This window comes from Delphinus delphis, chromosome 16 (assembly GCF_949987515.2).
Source record: "Delphinus delphis chromosome 16, mDelDel1.2, whole genome shotgun sequence".
Taxonomy (NCBI): Eukaryota; Metazoa; Chordata; class Mammalia; order Artiodactyla; family Delphinidae; genus Delphinus; species Delphinus delphis.
Genome location: NC_082698.1, coordinates 37,584,282 through 37,603,724, shown reverse-complemented (window position 1 = coordinate 37,603,724; position 19,443 = coordinate 37,584,282). Strand labels below are relative to the sequence as shown.

The window sequence follows — 19,443 nt, the reverse complement described above, 5'->3', positions numbered from 1 at the left end:
ACCTCTGTTGGAAAATATTATATGGAGATTTCTCCATGGTAAAAAAAAAAAAAAAATTTTGAGCAGTTTAAACAAAAACGAACAAGATCTGAAGCCCAGAATATTCCCATGCCCATTTTTCCAAGGGTGGCAGTGGCTCTAGCAACCTCGCTTTACGGATGCTCTTAGGTGTGAAAGCAGAATTGCACAGTTCAGGTATTTTTTCTAGGGAGAATTATCAAATTCACGTAAGCAAAACCACGTCCTGCAACAGAAAGTAATGCCACATCACAAACTGCTTGAAAAAGAACAAAACTCTTTTTACAACATTGTGCACTCAAGTCTCATAGCTGCGTAACCACGTTGTCCCCGGAGCTGGGAAATGTGTAGGCACCGCAAGAGCTGGCAGCAGGCCAGCACATCGGAGCCTGATCCTTTTACAGGCTGAGAAACACTGAAGTCTGCTATGAAGGCTCTTCAAAAAGAAAGAGGACTTGAGCATCCCAGGAAGGTAAAGGGACTCCGGAGGAATTTGTTGTGGGTATGAACTAATCAGTTCTTAGCACAGATCAGAGTCTATATAACAAGAGGGGGCTGGAGAAAACCTCCTGAGGAGAATGAGGGGGGGTTAGCCTTCAACTTCCCCCAGCATACATTCTGATGGAGGCAGATGAGGGTGAGAGGGTGAAACAGACGTTTACTCCTCATTGTAGATACACATACTCCCCACATCTCAGCCCCCCTGCAGGTAGATGGCCCATAGGCTGAAACATTTGAAAGCTGATACAAATGAACTTATTTACAAAACAGAAATAGACTCACAGACATAGAAAACAAATTTATGGTTACCAAAGGAGAAAGCGTGGAGGAGATAAATTAGGAATTTGGGATAAACGTATACACACTACTATACATAAAATAGTATAGCACAGGGAACTACATTCAATATCTTGTAATAATCTATAATGGAAAAGAATCTGAAAAAGAATATATATATATATATATATATATATATATATATTATAGAATCACTTTGCTGTACACCTGAAACATTCATTGTAAATCAACTATACTTCTATAAAAAAATTAAATTAAAAAAATTTAAATAATTTTTAAAAAGCTGATGTGCTTCCTTGAGCTTTCTCTTCCATTGCCATGGTGACCTTAAAACTATGTGTTCCCAGTTTCATAGCTATGGGATGCAAGCAGACTGAGTCTTAGGCTGCCTTGGAGGACCCTTGTACAGGCAGGCAGAGGCCTTGTGGGACTGAGAAGTAAGCCTTTCTGGGCTAAACCACTGAGATTTAGGGAAGTGTCTGTTATCACAGCACAACCTAGCTTATTCAGTCTAAAACACACAGGACTGAGATAACTTTCTTGTTGTAAGGGAACTTGAATAATTATGACTAATATCTCACTTTTTTTTCTGATCTGTTTCTCACCTTCTCACTCTTAGGACACAGGGTTAAGTTTGTAAAATCTTGGCCAGTCCTTTCACATGGACAATAAGATGTACGTTTGGTATTAAATTTGCATAAAAACAAACATGCACCCTTGCAATACTGGCCCTGAAATATTGGGTGTGCCTCTATTGGTCACAGGCGTTTTTCTTTACTTGAAAATAAATCCTCTGCTGTTTCTTTATCTTAAAGTCTTTTAAAATGCACTTCAATTTGCTTGACATTCTGTGGATTTCACTTTTTCTTTTCGATAAATTATTCATCCATGGCATCTTTGAAAACATCCCTTCTCACCATGGCAGCATTAGGGACTTTTTTTTTTACTAAGCTGTTAATATGACATTTCTGAGGTTAGATGTATTCTACTACAATATCTATTTTTTAAAATCAGACTTTACAAGCAGAGTATTATATCAAAGGTGACTGTCAAGCAGAGATTGTGCTTACATGGCTTTTCCCTCTGGACCAAACCCTAAAAGGCACTAGAGCTACAAGGTTGCACTATGTAAAAGGTCCACACAATACAACCAGTGGCTGAAGTCTCACATAATTAAAGTCTCAACACTAATTTGCATTCCTTTTTGGATTTATTTAAAAATGAATTAGTTAGCTTTTTAGAAAGCCAACTCCAAATTCTAGGAAATACACAAAAGAGACAATTATTACAACAGTCACCAGCTGAACAATATAAGTAGAATAATTTAGAATTCATTGTTCATTTGACCTTTATTTTGCTAGTTAAAATGATCACACTTTTGGAGTCTCTTCTTAGTTGCTCTATGAAAGCAAAACAGTACCTTTTCCTGGTGCCAGAGTCTTGCTTTTAGATTTGAATAACCCCCTAAAATGATGTCGATAGAAACTTTTCTTTGCTGGTAGTCAACAGACATGAGTTCTAGTTCTTAAACTGAGTGTTTGACGATGACTAAGTGATTATCTGAAATTCAGTTTCATCATCTCCCAAGTTTTCTTAGTTCTAATATTCTCAGCTTTCAGGGTAGTGATGTACATTCCAAGGACACAAAGAAAACCACCTATATGTATGTATGTATGTATCTGTCTAGATGAATGTGTGTGTATAGAGAGAGATAAAATAATATACATTTTTTAAAACATTTCAGATATGACTTTAAAAGCTTTTAAGGGAGGTTAACATTTGACTACTATTTTCTTAGGTCCTTCACTTTATAATTATTTACATTTTTCACTTGTGATTTTGAAGTGTCAATAACATGAGTATAACATGTCAATAACATCCTTACTATGTATTTTAGGTTGACCAACAAAGAAAAGTAACAATTTGGGTCTCTAAGGGGTTGTAGTTATAATTTTGCTATAGAGAAAACTTGTGATGAGATTTAACCTGAAACTATGAACATTACTCTTCCAAGACAATGGAAGTATATGGAAGGAAGGAAGGAAGGAAGGAAATTTCCATTAGGCTGGATGGGAAGCTTTCTGATGTCAGGGACTGATTCTTGGTTTTATTCCGCCACATTCACAGAGCCTTGCACTGTGCTTGGTGCATAGCAGGCAGTCAGTAAATATTTGTTGACTGAATGACAATTTCATAGTGACTGACTGGAGCAAAAGTTTTGGCATTGAAACAATGAATGACTGATTTTAAATTGTTCATCTCTTGACCAGGCATGCAATGCAGCAAAGTCCTGGGGGATAGACGTTTATGGCATCTGTGTTGTTCTTAGGGTGTAAGAGATGTTTTTCTGTTTATTCTTTTATAAAGTTTTTGTAGTTTCACACTTACGTTTTTAGGACCTGGAAACTTAGGGATATGGTAGGAGCCTGCTGTTTTTCTTTTTTTTTTTTTTAACATCTTTATTGGAGTATAATTGCTTTACAATGGTGTGTTAGTTTCTGCTTTATAACAAAGTGAATCAGTTATACATATACATATATCCCTGTATCTCCTCCCTCTTGCATCTCCCTCCCTCCCACCCCTCTAGGTGGTCACAAAGCACCGAGCTGATCTCCCTGTCCTATGCGGCTGCTTCCCACTAGCTATCTATTTTACGTTTGGTAGCGTATATATGTCCATGCCACTCTCTCACTTCGTCCCAGCTTACCCTTCCCTCTCCCCGTGTCCTCAAGTCCATTCTCTAGTAGGTCTGTATTCCCATCTTGCCCCTAGGTTCTTCACGACCCTTTTTTTTTTTTTTTAAGATTACATATATATGTGTTAGCATATGGTATTTGTTTTTCTCTTTCCGACTTACTTCACTCTGTTTATTCTTTGCACCTTTACAGGTGTCCGAATCAAGCGCGATGGGCGTATTTAAAATACCGACTGCCTGCGCCTTTAACACGGCACCCCGCACTCCCCACATGCAAAGTACCGTAACAATGCCGATGTCTGTCTCCTTCTGTGGGCCAGGGGTGAACAAATGATATCAGGAATGATTTCATACAAAGGCAGAGGGATAAGGGCCTCTGCCCTGGGATCGGCCCTAAGTTTGAGGTTCCCGTTCTGTGGGACTCTTTCTTCAACTTCTCTGACCTGCTCTGGACCTTTCCTGCTTCCATTTTAGATACTAAACTCCTCAAGATGCATTTGTCTCCCTGGGTTTTCCACCCATCCTCTGCTCTGACATAGAGGGGAAGTGCCTCATTTTCCCTTTCTCTCTCTTTCTCTCTCCCTCCCCCTGGGCTTTTCACTCAACATCTGCTCTGATCTTGGTGACCTGACTGAGACTTGAGCCATGTCTCCTGCTGCCTACAGCCCGACTGACCCAAGCAGACAAGACAAACATAGGCAGAGCCATTAGAGACTCAGGCACATAAAGGGGAGGTCTGTGTGGATTACAGAGATTAGGGAAGATTTTTCAAAGGAAGTGGAATTTCAAGGGTGGATTAACTGTTTTCCCTCTTGCTCCTGTTCCAAATGTTGTGTGAACCCACGCGTAGTAAAATGGGACCTCTTCTGTATGCTAGAATATTGAGGTTTTCTACTTTCCATATATTATAAGGTTTTTCTGTTTCCCTTGTATGCTATAAACATTTTGTGATTTGAATGGGTTGGGCATAGGATTCTTTTTTTTTTTTAACATCTTTATGGATGTATAACTGCTTTACAATGTTGTGATAGTTTCTGCTGTATGACAAAGTGAATCAGCTATATGTATACATATATCCCCATATCCCCTCCCTCTTTTGTCTCCCTCCCACCCTCCCTATCCCACCCCTCTAGGTGGTCACAAAGCACCAGGCTGATCTCCCTGTGCTACGCGGCTGCTTCCCACTAGCTATCTATTTTACATTTGGTAGTATATATATGTCCGTGCCACTCTCTCACTTCGTCCCAGATTACCCTTCCCCCTCCCCGTGTCCTCAAGTCCATTCTCTACATCTGCATCTTTATTCCTGTCCTGCCCCTAGGTTCATCAGACCGATTTTTTTTTTTTTAGATTCCCTATGTATGTGTTAGCATACGGTGTTTGTTTTTCTCTTTCTGACTTACTTCACTCTGTATGACAGACTCTAGGTCCATCCACTTCACTACAAATAACTCAATTTTGTTTCTTTTTATGGCTGAGTAATATCCCATTGTATATATGTGCCACATCTTCTTTATCCATTCATCTGTCGATGAACACCTGAGTTGCTTCCAAATCCTGGCTGTTGTAAATAGTGCTGCAGTGAACATTGGGGTGCATGTGTCTTTTTGAATTATGGTTTTCTCAGGGTGTATGCCCAGTAGTGGGATTGCTGGGTCATATGGTAGTTCTATTTTTAGTTTTTTAAGGAACCTCCATACTGTTCTCCACAGTGGTTGTATCAGTTTACATTCCCACCAACAGTGCAAGAGGGGTCCCTTTTCTCCACACCCTCTCCAGCATTTATTGTTTGTAGATTTTTTGATGATGGCCGTTCTGACCGGCGTGAGGTGATACCTCATTGTTGTTTTGACTTGCATTTCTCTAATGATTAGTGATGTTGAGCATCCTTTCGTGTGTTTCTTGGCAATCTGTATATCTTCTTTGGAGAAATGTCTATTTAGGTCTTCTGCCCATTTTTCGATTGGGTTCTTTGCTTTTTTGATATTGAGCTGCATGAGCTGCTTGTATATTTTTGAGATAAATCCTTTGTCCGTTGCTTCATTTGCAAATATTTTCTCCCATTCTGAGGGTTGTCTTTTCATCTTATGGTTTCCTTTGCTGTGCAAAAGCTTTTAAGTTTCATTAGGTCCTATTTGTTTATTTTTGTCTTTATTTCCATTACTCTGGGAGGTGGGTCAAAAAAGATCTTTCTGTTATTTATGTCATAGAGTGTTCTTCCTATGTTTTCCTCTAAGAGTTTTATAGTGTCTGGCCTTACAGTTAGGTCTTTAATCCATTTGAGTTTATTTTTGTGTGTGGTGCTAGGAAGTGTTCTAATATCATTCTTTTACATGTAGCTGTCCAGTTTTTCCAGCACCACTTATTGAAGAGGCTGTCTTTTCTCCATTGTATATTCTTGCCTCCTTTATCAAAGATAAGGTGATGATAGGTGTGTGGGTTTATCTCTGGGCTTTCTATACTGTTCCATTGATCTATATTTCTGTTTTTGTGCCAGTACCATACTATCTTGATTACTGTAGCTTTGTAGGATAGTCTGAAGTCCAGGAGCCTGATTCCTCCAGCTCTGCTTTTCTTTCTCAAGATTGTTTTGGCTATTCGGGGTCTTTTGTGTTTCCATACAAATTGTGAAATTTTTTGTTCTAGTTCTGTGAAAAATGCCATTGGTAGTGTGATAGGGATTGCATTGAATCTGTAGATTGCTTTGGGTAGTATAATCATTTTCACAATGTTGATTCTCCAACCCAAGAACATGGTATATCTCTCCATCTGTTTGTATCATCTTTAACTTGTTTCATCAGTGTCTTATAGTTTTCTGCATACAGGTCTTTTGTCTTAGGTAGATTTATTCCTAAGTATTTTATTATTTTTGTTGCAATGGTAAATGGGAGTGTTTCCTTAATTTCTCTTTCAGATTTTTCATCATTAGTGTGTAGGAATGCAAGAGATTTCTGTGCATTAATTTTGTATCCTGCGACTTTACCAAATTCACTGATTAGCTCTAGTAGTTTTCTGGTAGCATCTTTAGGATACTCTATGTATAGGATCATGTCATCTGCAAACAGTGACAGCTTTACTTTTTCTTTTCCGATTTGGATTCCTTTTATTTCTTTTTCTTCTCTGATTGCTGTGGCTAAAACTTCCAAAACTATGTTGAATAATAGTGGTGAGAGTGGACAAGCTTGTCTTGTTCCTGATCTTAGAGGAAATGGTTTCATTTTTTCACCATTGAGAATGATGTTGGCTGTGGGTTTGTCATATATGGCCTTCATCATGTTGAGGTAAGTTCCCTCTATGCCTACTTTCTGGAGGGTTTTTATCATAAATGCGTGTTCAATTTTGTTGAAAGCTTTTTCTGCATCTATTGAGATGATCATATGGTTTTTCTCCTTCAATTTGTTAATATGGTGTATCGCATTCATTGATTTGTGTATATTGAAGAATCCTTGCCTTTCTGGGATAAACCCCACTTGATCATGGTGTATGATCCTTTTAATGTGCTGTTGGATTCTGTTTGCTAGTATTTTGTTGAAGATTTTTACATCTATATTCATCAGTGATATTGGCCTGTAGTTGTCTCTCTTTGTGACATCTTTGTCTGGTTTTGGTATCAGGGTGATAGTGGCCTCATAGAATGAGTTTGGGAGTGTTCCTCCCTCTGCTATATTTTGGAAGAGTTTCAGAAGGATAAGTGTTAGTTCTTCTCTAAATGTTTGTTAGAATTACCCTGTGAAGCCATCTGGCCTGGGCTTTTGTTTGTTGGACGATTTTTCATCACAATTTCAATTTCAGTGCTTGTGATTGGTCTCTTTGTATTTTCTATTTTTCCTGGTTCAGTCTCAGAAGGTTGTGCTTGTCTAAGAATTTATCCATTTCTTCCAGGTTGTTCATTTTATTGGCATATAGTTGTTTGTAGTAATCTCTCATGATCCTTTGTATTTCTGCTGTGTCAGTTGTTACTTCTCCTTTTTCATTTCTATTTCTGTTGATTTGAGCCTTCTCCCTTTTTTTCTTGATGAGTCTGGCTAGTAGTTTATCAATTTTGTTTATCTTCTCAAAGAACCAGCTTTTAGTTGTATGGATTTTTGCTATTGTTTTCTTCATTTCTTTTTCATTTATTTCTGATCTGATCTTTATGATTTCTTTCCTTCTGCTAACTTTGGAGATTTTTGTTCTTCTTTTTCTAATTGCTTTAGGTGTAAGGTTAGGTTGTTTATTTGAGATTTTTCTTGTTTCTTGAAGTAGGTTTGTATTGCTATAAACTTCCCTCTTAGAACTGCTTTTGCTTGCATCCCATAGGTTTTGGGTTGTCATGTTTTCATTGTCATTAGTTTCTAGGTATTTTTTGATTTCCTCTTTGGTTTCATCAGTGATCTCTTGGTTATTTAGTAGCGTATTGTTTAGCCTCCATGTATTTGTATTTTTTACAGTTCTTTTTCCTGTAATTAATATCTACTCTCATAGTGTTGCAGTCATGTTCCATGTGTTGGTTTGAAAACTCACACTGTGGAGCCTTGTTGCCTGGATGACACAGGCAAATTTCCTTCCCTGCTCCCCCTGCTCCCTCACTGTGTATCTCAACTGCAAAATAAACCCATCCTATCTGCCTCTTAGGTATGATTCAAGGATGACATGAACTAATATTTTGTAAAGTGTTTAGAACCATCCCCAGTACACGGTAAGTGCTTGTTGAATAGCTCAGTGCCCATGAAATGTTGGTAGGTGTGCTATTATAAAAGAAAATAAAAATATCTCCAAGTAAATAAATTCGTTTGGAAAATCTGGGTTGATCAAAGTAGAACACATTTTTTTTTTCCTTTAGTACTTAAAACATTTAGTGTGCTGCTCTGCAGGAGAATTTTGAAACTTCCTTGGAGACTGTGGAAGGCATAAGGTATTATTTGGAATTTCCCAAGCTTACTTGACTATGGAGTTGTTTTCATGAAACACTTGCTATGGTCTCAAGGAACTCAAGTGCGTCTCACGGAACACAATTTGAAATGTGGCTCCAGATACATGGAATTAGCGCCCCAGCTGTTCAACCTTCATCAGAGGTCTCCTCTGTTGGTCTGGTCCTCAGACTCTCCTTATCCAGGGGGATGCCTGCCACTTGCTGTGCTGTCTTCTCTTTATTCTTTTCATATTTGTATACAATCTGCCTTTTGTATTTATACTTTTACTTGGATAATTACTTTGCCAACTTTAAAGATTGAGAATAGCTTAGATGGAGGTGCCCTGTTGAAGGAAGCAACCAAACATCAGTCTCTACTGACATGGAGTTAAAGAGACTGCCTCAGCCCAATTACATGGCCCAGTGAACTTATCTCTAACCATCCCCAACCTGATAGCAAAGTGCTGGCTTTGTTAAGAGGGAAAGGTGGTCTGTGAGCTCCTGGGGTTAATAAGAGTCGGAAATCTGGCTCCATGATGCTTAGGATGGTGGTGTTTTTGTATAAGCTAGAAATTCTTCTCCCCATACTCCTGCTATGACCTGCAGACAGCCCAATGCTCTTACCTGTCACCCAGCTCAATATTCAACAGGCCCCCCAGAAAGCCGAGTCTGCAGCTATAAAACGGATACTGAGCAGGAGGTGAAGGCGTGGGGCTAGACCTCCCTGGAGTCATATGCCTATTAACTCTGCCCAAGAACTGTTTAGAGCCCAAAGGATTGGATTAGGGGGAATTCCCTGGCGGTTCAGTAGTGGTGGGGCTCTGCACTCTCACTGCCGAGGGCTCGGGTTCCATCTCTGGTTGAGGAACTAAGATCCCACAAGCGCATGACATGGCCAAAAAAAAAAAAAAGATTAGATTAAGGATTAGAGCCTCCTAGGATCTAGGACTCGGGTGGCCCCTTATTACATCCAGAATAAAGCCCTGTATATTAGCCAAGCAGTCAAAACTTTCCCAAAGTGGGCCAACCTCACTTCTCTCCCTCACATATCAATGGGACCTTCATCTTCACTCTTCTGGGATCACCACCCCCACCATCAACACCCAGTACTTTGTTGGCTCTGAATCATTGCTTGAATAACCTTGTTTCTATGTCTGGTCAAACTCAGACTTATTTTTAAGACCAAACTATCATACCTGCTTCCCCAATTCTTCTTCTTATGCTCACCTACCCCCTGCCCATCGGGAGATTCAAGATTCCCTGTTCTATTTACTGTGGTTTCATATGCTCCATTTTGAGTCCATTTCTCTCTACATCATGGCTCTTGGTGTCAACATGATCTCCACTCATAGAAAATAATTTATTTGAGGGCACGGACTGTGTGGTTTTACCCATGTCTCTAGCCACATCTGAACAAGTTTAAAAATATCTGCTAAAATCAATCATTTAGAATCACTGATCTACTATGTTGTGGTTTCCTTTGTGTCAAAATTCAACTTGCATATGTCTATGGGGAGCCATTTATTTTTCTTTGACTTATGACTTAATCTCCTTTGGGCTAATTGTTTTGCAGGCACAGGTGATTCTCTTTATTCTTCTAAGCTTACTAAATATAAAACAGTGTTTAAATGCCTAAGAATGGCATTCAAGATCCTCTACCGTCTGGGCTCAATATACCTTTTGAGCACATGGAGAAGGGGTGTAAACTCTCCACATTCCCTTTGAAGAATCGCTGGGTCTAAAGCAGAGTTTCTCCGTCTCGGCATGGTTACCGTTTTGTGTGGGGTCACTTCGTTGTCGATGGCTGTCCTGTGCATTTCAGGAAGTTTAGCAGCATCTCTGTCTCTACCCACCAAATGCAGTAGCACCCTTCCTAACTACCCCCTCCTCCTGAGCTTGGGATAACCAAACATATCTCCAGACATTGTCACTCCTGGTTGAGGATCACTGATCTGGAGGTCTCCAATGTTTTACTCTGAATCTTGGGATAAAATGGCTCATGTCTACCTGTCTAACAACTCAGGTGATATCTTGCTCATCTTGAACCAAACTGGGAATGAATGTCACCAGGGTTAGGCAAATGGTTTCTGAAAAGCAGGAACAGGCAATGTACTGTCATTCACTGGTACAGGCAGAAATAGGCCATGATCCAAGTGACATAGGGGTAAACCAAAGAAAACCAGAGAGGAAGTTAGATCAGCATTTTTGAGTCCTGTTCATCATGAACCACATCTTTTGGACAGAGGATTATAAATGGAGATTGCTGGGCTATTCTCTGGACCTACTCTATTGAAATTTGGATTTTTTCACAACTCCCACGGGGATTCTTATACACCCAAGAGTTTGAGAACCAGTGTATTAGACAACTGCTTATTTATTTATCTTAAAAAATAGTTATTTTTTAAATAACTAGGGACAGCGTATTAATAGCACACACAGAAAATGGAACTTGGCCTCAATATAATAAAAAATATTGTACCTTAACTTTGTTTTCTTTCTTTCTTTTTTTTTTTTTTTCTCTCTCTCTTAACTTAACTGCCTCCTAATACAATCCATATGTCCTGGAAAAAAGAAATCATCCTCACCAGAATGTGAGGTTGGTCGGGCACACTTGAGTGAGTCTATCCACCCCTGACACCTGGTGTGTGTTGGATCCAAGTTCCCTTCTGCACAATGTGGGCACCCAGTGCCCTTGCCACTCCCTTTTCCAATCTGCTTGGTCTGTGCTTCTTCTTTTTTCTGACCCAGGAAGAGATATTTTTGAGACTTAGAAGGAAAAAGAAAAAGCTCAGATAAGGTGCTCTTTGGCAAAAGAATAGGATAAAATGCATTCTAATTGCTTCTAAATGAGTTATCTGATTTGGGTCTGTGTTTTTATAAGCAAAGCCCCAAACTCTTAGCCCCCAGTTCCCCAGATGTAGTGCAACTAAAGTCACAGCAGCTCAGAACCTAAGAAACAGATTGTAACTGCTTTCTGTAACTACCTTTGTCTTTCTTTGCTACCTTCCCTTGCCTGGTATCAGTGCCAGGCCCACTGTAGGAAATCTGTAACTCCTTGATGATTGGAATTCAGGGCTGCACAACCCTGTAGGCCCTCTGGTTCGGGGCAAAAAGACACCTGGATGTTGGATTTTCCTACAGTCTGTAAGAGATGGGGAGCAGGGGTGTACCCAGACACTGCATGGACCCCTAGAAAGTGTTTTCCTAGTGTCCTTGCTCCCTGGGAACTGAAATAATCGGTATTGTGGTGCTTATCTGAATAAGACAGAAAAACAGAAAGTGATGCCGGGGGAGATCTCTATTGAAAAGACAGAGCAATCCAGTTTTCTATTGGAACTGTAGCTCCCTAGTTCAAAAACAACCCCGTCATTAAAACTGCAGAGCCAACACAAGGAAATGTAAATACAGTGATATCCAGTAATGGGATACCACCAGAGGCTGACCCTGACTTCTGCAATAAAACCTGGCCCCAGTCCTTTCAGATTTATGTTTCTAGGGTCTTTCCTTTTTTGTTTCATTAGCATGCTTGTTCCTATTTGTCAAGCAGTTAGGCTGGTGTCTAGGTGTTTGCAGGTTATAGGGGTGTAGATAAAACATCAAACGGGGACTCTGAGACCCCAATGTAGAAGAACACATTTTCCACAGCCGTTTACCAAATGCTACTTTTATAGATGGTTGAAACTTGAGACTGGAGGGATCTCTCTTTTTAGCCAGGCTTGCCTAATAGTCTGGCATCCTACAATTTTGTATACATTTTAAGGAAAAGGAAAGTGGGACGGTGGGAGGGTTTGTCTTTCATTATCTCCCTTGGAGAAGTGAGGAAATGTGTTTTATTCATAGGCAAATTTTTCTGGCAAATCTTTTAAAAGTTAGTGGGATTTTATAGATCCTCTCTGCCCACTCCACCCCCTCTATGTTAGCCACTCCCCATTAAAGTCAGAAAATGTCTTTGGTAGACAGAATTATTGGCCTTGATTCTTGTCCACACCCTTCACTGTGTGGCTTTGTAGTCCTTCCCACAAAAGGCAGAGTGAACTTTTCCACTGCTGTTGACTTACTTTGGCCAATGGAGTGTGGGTGACAGGGACCATGTTCCAGTTCTGCACTTGTGCCTTAAGAAGCATCATTGCTCCCATCTCTATGTGAAGGGATTTCCCCAGGGAGCTGCTACCCCTCTCCCTGAGGCCTGGATGAATGCATAGGTAACCTGCAGTCCAGAGCCAAGTGCAGCTGGATCTAGAGCCACTTAGCTGAGCCCAGCCGAGACGAGCCAATACCCAGCTGACCTGTAGACCTCTGAGCAAGAGTAGATGAGTATTGCTTTAATCTGCTGAATTTTGGAGTGAATTACTTGTTAAGCAATGACCTTAATCCCTTTATCTCCGCAGTTCAGGCATTAATTCTCAGCTTAGTGTGTTTAAGGGCGAATGGATAATTTTTTCTGGCCCCTTCAAAATGCTGCAAGAGCTGGTTCTATATGTTGGCTTTGGTGACAACATGTTGTTAGCGACCTGCTCCTCTTTTAATGAAGAATGACTCAGGGGAAGGGACTACAGCTTCCAATCTCTATGTCCACAGCATTGAGCTTGTGCAGGAGATGGTACAGTCTTGGAATTAAGTCAAGCTTCTGCCACTTAATCACTGGGTAACTTTGAGCCCGTGAACCTCTCTGAGTCGACATTTTGCCATCTGTTGAGGTAGTTGGGAGAAAGGAGAGACAATGTACATAAAGTGCTCCACGTCGTAGTGTTAAATAAATGACAGCTATTAAGTTTGTGGAATAAATCAATGAATGCTGTTTCTTGTCAATGTTGGTGACCCTTTATAAGGTACCTACCTCTTACTTCCTGCCAAATAGGACTCCTTCCCTGAGTTCTTTCCAGCGCCTGTCTGTCTGGGTCTGATATTGCATGTCAGCACCGTGTCTTCCTTCCCTAGTCCCTACTCAGTAAACTCCTTCATAGTGGTGTCAAGCAGTAGACCTAGCTTTTCTGGTCAGTGGGTCCTGGTCAGCAGCAGCAACAATGATAATAATAGACATTGAATGTTTACTAGGTGCCAATGCTTTGCAGACAAGGCACACCCCACTGCAGAGACAAGCAGGAGCCAAAGCAGGGTTGTGGGTCCCTCACCTCCCATTTAGATTGACTCTATTTTTGGTGAGAAGCACTGGGAAGGGACGACATCCCTGATGACCTAAACAAGACGGCGTCACCCAAAAAGAATTCAAACTGGAAGAGATTGAGACATCATTCACTGATGTTTAAAATCTTCCAACTACCCAGTGCAGTGGGGGAACTCCTGAGGAATATTAGATCAGAAATGAAAAAATTAAGAAACTACATCTCCTCTGCACACCTGAAGAGCAGTATGAGTGTGTGTGAGTCCATGATGTGGTAATAATAGTAACAATAACAGTATAAACACATATCAAGCGTTCACTTCATGCTGAATGCTCTGCAGGCATAGTCTTATTTAACTTATTTAACTTATTTAACTCAGCAAGCAGCCCTGCCAGGCAGACCTTTCTATTGTGGTCTTTTCCTTACTTCTGAAGACACTGAGTTGCAGCTAAGCTTAGTTATTGGTCCAAGGTGTCCTGGCTGGAAAGTGATGCAGTTCCCAGCCTAGGTGGCTCCAGAGCCCAGATGCCTCAGGATTCCAGCATGCTGCCTCCTTATTGCTGTAGCATTTTGTGTCTATGTCCAAAATTCATCCATTCATTCCTTGTGCCATACTTATAGGACAAATGGTGCCACTGCATTTCTTTCCCATAGCAATGCTTAAAGAGAGCATTTAGTTTCTATTGAGCACTGATTGCTTTTCTCTTGGGAGCTCAGATACTCTTAAGACTGAGAAGGAACTAAAGGGAGCATTTGTTGTAGTAGATTATTCATGGTAAAGAATTTGCTGCACCCAGAGCAACAAAGACCCATTTGTGTGCAGACTGCAAGGGTGGCATCTGTGTCACACTGAATACCATAAGCAGAGCACTGAGAAATGAGCTTCTCCCCAGGCCCCATGGAGTGGTCCTCAGTAACGATGCTTTGTAGATTGAGTTTCTGGATACTTCTTAGCCCTTCGCCTGCTGTTCTTTCTGAAGCAGCCAAGAACTCAGCAGTATCAAAGCTAAAAGTCAATTACACTAAAATGAGTCTTTTTTTGCTTGTTTTTAAAACTTAAAAATTTTTTTTCACAGATATCAGTTTCTAGTTTTATATAGCTTTTGGTCTGGAAACAGTGTCTTCATGAACCTGAGCTTCCTCAGCACTCAGCTTCTTTTCTGAGTATGAAGAACGATCATTGGATATCCAAAACAGCCCTCTAGTTTTAAGAAAGCTGAATCTTTGCAGCTTTGTGAAAGAACAAACTTTTTTTATTTTTATTTTTGGAGTCATTGCCATTGGGTAGATTTAATCATGTTGGAAATTGATTTTTTTGTTTACATGCTGACTGTGGCAGATTGAAGATAGCTTGACATTTTCTGATTCTCCTCCCATGGAGCAGAGGGTTCTAGTTCTCCACTTGAATCTGCACTGGCTTATGATGTTTTGACCAATAAAATACGTGGAGGTGATGCTGTGCCAGCTCTGGGCTTTGCATTTAAGAGGACCAGCACCTACGGACTTGGTCTGTTGGAACACCAAGGCCCCGTGTGGAAAGTCAGGCTGCCCTGAGGCTGCTAGGCTGTGGGAAGCAGGAGGCACAGGAGTGTCTGGAGGGTGAGTTGCCAAGTAAGGAGTGAGAGAGAGACAGAGAGAGATGGAGGGAGGGAGGGAGAGAGAAAGAGAGAGAGTGAGCGAGCAGAGCACCGAGGCATCTATTAGGTGGGTGAGAATCTCAGAATCTCAGAAATGGATCCTCCAGCCCCAGCTGGAATCAGAGATGAACCACCAGGCTGAGCTCTTCCTAAATTCTTGACCCACAAAATTGGGAGCAAAATGAAAAGGTTGCTTTTAGCCACAACATTTTGGAGTAGTTTGTTACACAGTAATAGATAACCAACTTTTCAACTGCTAATGATCATTGTAGCGAATCCTAAGAAATTTCTAAGGCATATCTTGGATATACTATCATTCTTTGGATGTTAGAGCTGGAAGGGGTCAAAGACATCATCAGTTCCAATACCTTTATTTCACAGAAGAAACTGAAATCCATAGATGTTAAAACAGCAGGGCTGATAGCCACTTAGTGGTAGAGCAAGGGTGTTAACCGCTGTTCTAACAGCCTTGTGACAACTTTCCCAGATAAGAATGTTTCTTGGTCATCAAATTTCTTATGAGGATATTTACTGCTGCCACTAAATTCAGAATCTCTCATCACCCTCTTCTCCCCTCCCAGTGCCTGCGCTCCATGGCACGGCTCCCCCCGAGGGGCCATAGTCTAGTCTGGGTACCCAGAAACCTACCTTTATTCTTCCTTCACCTCATCCAGGAGCAGAGCTTATTCAACCTCAGATGTAGACAGAAAGGACACTGTAATTCACATTGTCAAGTTTCCCTCCTTCAGAACAGGAACCTGGGCCGTTCCCCCGAAAGCCAAGAAAGGGCAAACCCGAGGACAGCAGGATGAGGGCAGGCTGCTACGTTATCTGCCTCGTGACTGGGTGCCTGGGTCCCTCAGGTTCGTCCCTCACTTTTCCACAGCTGCTCATGTGTCGCAAGTCAAAGCCCTGGATCCCACCCCCGCCACGCCGGCCCACACAGCTGTGTTTCTGTGGCCATGTGCTCTGTCCCGAAGTTAAACATGTCGCTTGTAAGTTCACAGGGAAGGGGCAGCTCACAGGAGACCCAGTTCAGCTGACTTCCCTCAGTTTAAACTGCTCTTGGTGGAGAAACTCCTGAAGAAAAAATCTTTCTGGTATTCTCTGTCATTGTTCTAGCTGAGATCCAGAATAAAGCAGTCTCCACTACACTTGCCCCAGCCTGACTCAATGAAAAGGGACTTTACCTTTCAGAGACTAAACAGTTTCCAAAACTGGAAAAAAAAAAACCCAGCTGTGCAAATGATGGGACTCAGGCTTAGTGGGAAAATTGGGGAAAAGAGTTAAAAGTTATCCCCCCAATGAACAGAAGGAAAGAAAAAAAATATAAAGAGAGAAAAACATAAACCTTAGACTGGCATTCTTCGGAGTGGTTCAAGGACCATTTGCACTGGAATGACATGGGATGCTTGTTAAACATAAAGATTCCAGAGCTCCGTTCTGGACCTCCTGAATCGGGCTCTCTGGGGGTGGAAGTATAAATTTTCAGCAGCTCTCCAGGTGGCTCTTGTGCTCACTGAAGTTTGAGAATGGCTGCGTTAGATTTATTTTACAAACAAATTTCATGAAACATTTTCTGAGAAGTCCATGCAAATTTTAGCTCTGATTTACTCCTCCCTTCCTAATGCTTGCATGTGCATGTGTGTATATGTGCGCATGCGTGCGCGCGCACGTTTTATAAACCTGTAATGGGGATGGGGGAAAGGCGTGGAGGCAGACTAATTTAAATCTCTCTATGTGTGGTTTTTAGACCTCAAGACTCACCCCCTTCCACTTTGCCTTATCGTCTCCCTTTAACATTTCTTTTATGCATGAAACATTCCCCACTTCGGGTTTTCTGGCCACAAGGGAAATTCCCAGGTGCAAGAACCTACAGTCCGCAGCCTCAGGAAAGACTCTGATGTGGATCTTTGAAGATGGAGGAACTTAAATATTAAAGGATCCACCAGGTGCCAATAGAGCTGAGCGGGAGTCCCAAAGGGGAATTTGTTTTCAACATAAATACTAATAATATAGTAATTGTGAAGCGAATATTTTGTAGTGTGTGGAGTGCTCTGATCAGCCCTGCCCTTGCTCTCTTGCGGGATGTCAGGGTGGGTGAGGCAAAATAGGAAAATACGGGAAAGGGGTGACCTGGGGAATTTGTGCTGAACGTGCGTTCCTTTCTGTCCTTCACCCCTGACAATTTTTAGTTCCAGGCCTCATCCTCATTAACCCTTCAGTAAAGGAGCCTTCTGCAAGTGGTCCTTCACATTGCAGAATAGAAAACCTAGAATTGATTACACAATTGGAAAGGCATCTGGTAAAAACACCTTTCATTCCTTAGACATAATGAAATAGCCAAATATTGCTTAAATGTATCTGTTTTTCAAGATGGAGCTCGAACGCCAGATTCTCCATGAAGCACTTACTGCATTACAAATAGTATTATTATATTGTTAGCTCTTTATGTTGTTATACTATTATATATATAATATATATATTATATACATAGTTTGTAGTAATATTATTATACTGATTAATATTATAACATTAACTATATTTTTATAGAGATATAATAATATGCTAGTTTTAGTATGCTAGTAGTGTTATTACCCTATTAATACCTATAGCAATATTACTGTTATCAAGTTAAAATAATAGTAGCTGGGTAATAAAAACAGCTGCAACAATAATGGCTAACATTTATTGAGCACTGACCAGGTGTTATGTCCAGCCACAAGCATTATCTCATCTAATGTTAACCACCATCCTATGAAGTGGATACTCCAAGTACTCTCACTTTGCATATGAGGAAGTGAAGTTTCTCCCAGCCAGAAAATAGCGAGACAGCAATTTGAACCCAGAGTCCATTTTCCCAATTAAGAGATCACCCCTCCCCACTCCTTGGGTCCAGACCATGATCTGCACTTTTGCTGGAACACTTGATCACCGTCTGCCTCTCTTTATAATGATTTATGAGTTGCCAGCTCCTGGAGGGCAGAATGCGATTTATCTCTGAAAGCTTCAGAACCCTTAGCCCTGTGCCCTGAACACACAGATAAGTGCTGTTCAAATGCCTGTCTGAATCGATTAAAATTCCACGCTCCCAACAGGGTCAGGCTTGCTGATGACAGTGGCAGCCCGTCCTCTCCTGTGTGCAGCACCAGGAGAGCACTGATTACTTACAACTTATTTCTAGTGACAGCAGAAGGTATTTCCTTCATGATTTCCATGCTCGTTTCATTCAGCAAGGACCAAGGCAACTGTTACCCAAGCATTCACAAAGCGTCAATCAGGTTTAAGATGAGTTCCATTAAACTATACAATAATAATGAGAATAGTGATCATTGAGCGCTTACCACAGGCTGAGAACTATGCTAAACCCTCTGCAAAATTAATCTCGTAATCCTTATCATAACCCTTTGAGGTAGATATTATTATCTTTTTTCCGTAGACGAAAGTTGAATAACATGCCCATAGTCAGCCAGCTGGTGAGTTGCAGTGTTTTGATTTGAAATCCTGTTTGACTCCAAAGTCTATACTTTTAATCCTTTAATCACTATTCTAATCAACCTATTCTTCCCTTCCTTCTTTCTTTCCTTCTTCCAAAAATATTTAACGAATGCTTCTTCTGCACTGGGCCTGTGTCAGGTGGGTAATGCAAAGGTGAGCCGATAAGACATGGTCCTTTCCCTAACAGGGTATTAGGAGAAATCAGAGGTGAAATAAATAATTATAAAATATGGTGGTTAATGCTGTGATAGAATCTACAGTGTTTTGACAACAGATGCATAACAGCCATGACAGCAGCCTGGGTACCTGCTCCGCTCTTGAAGCTCATTGAATCCTCACGGCAACCGTTTGGGCTGCGTGTCAGTAGCGCCCTTTGTATGTGACGATGCTGAATTTCAGAGAGGGCAGAATAATTGCTCAAGGCCACACAGACAGCAAGTGGCAAACTTGCTATAAATTCCAAAGCTTGTGCTTTCCTTACCAGACAAAGTCACCCGGAACTGATATAAAGTAAACTAACCTGAAACGGCTGCCTTTCTCCATAGTGGGCAATGTGTTTTCTACTAAATAAAATGAAGTTAAATATTTTCCTAGCCAAACTATCATCCCTCCACATACTTCAGAAAAACAATGTCCAAAATTCCTGCTTTTTGATAATTCTTTCTGTGAGGATATGAAGGAAACCCTTAAGATAACAGATCTCATAATTTCTTCAAGTTCTGCCGTAATGGAGTTTGCTAGGAAAGTTATTCCTCAGTTCATGTTTATTCAGATTTTAAACCT

The 19,443-nt window shown here is 40.9% G+C and overlaps 1 long non-coding RNA gene across 1 annotated transcript in view; it reads left to right on the top strand.

Moving 5' to 3' along the window:
• The window catches only part of LOC132439830 (uncharacterized), a 223,483-nt gene that overhangs the window by 33,687 nt on the left and 170,353 nt on the right, over nt 1-19,443 (top strand). The gene's annotated exons all lie outside the window — the stretch shown is intronic.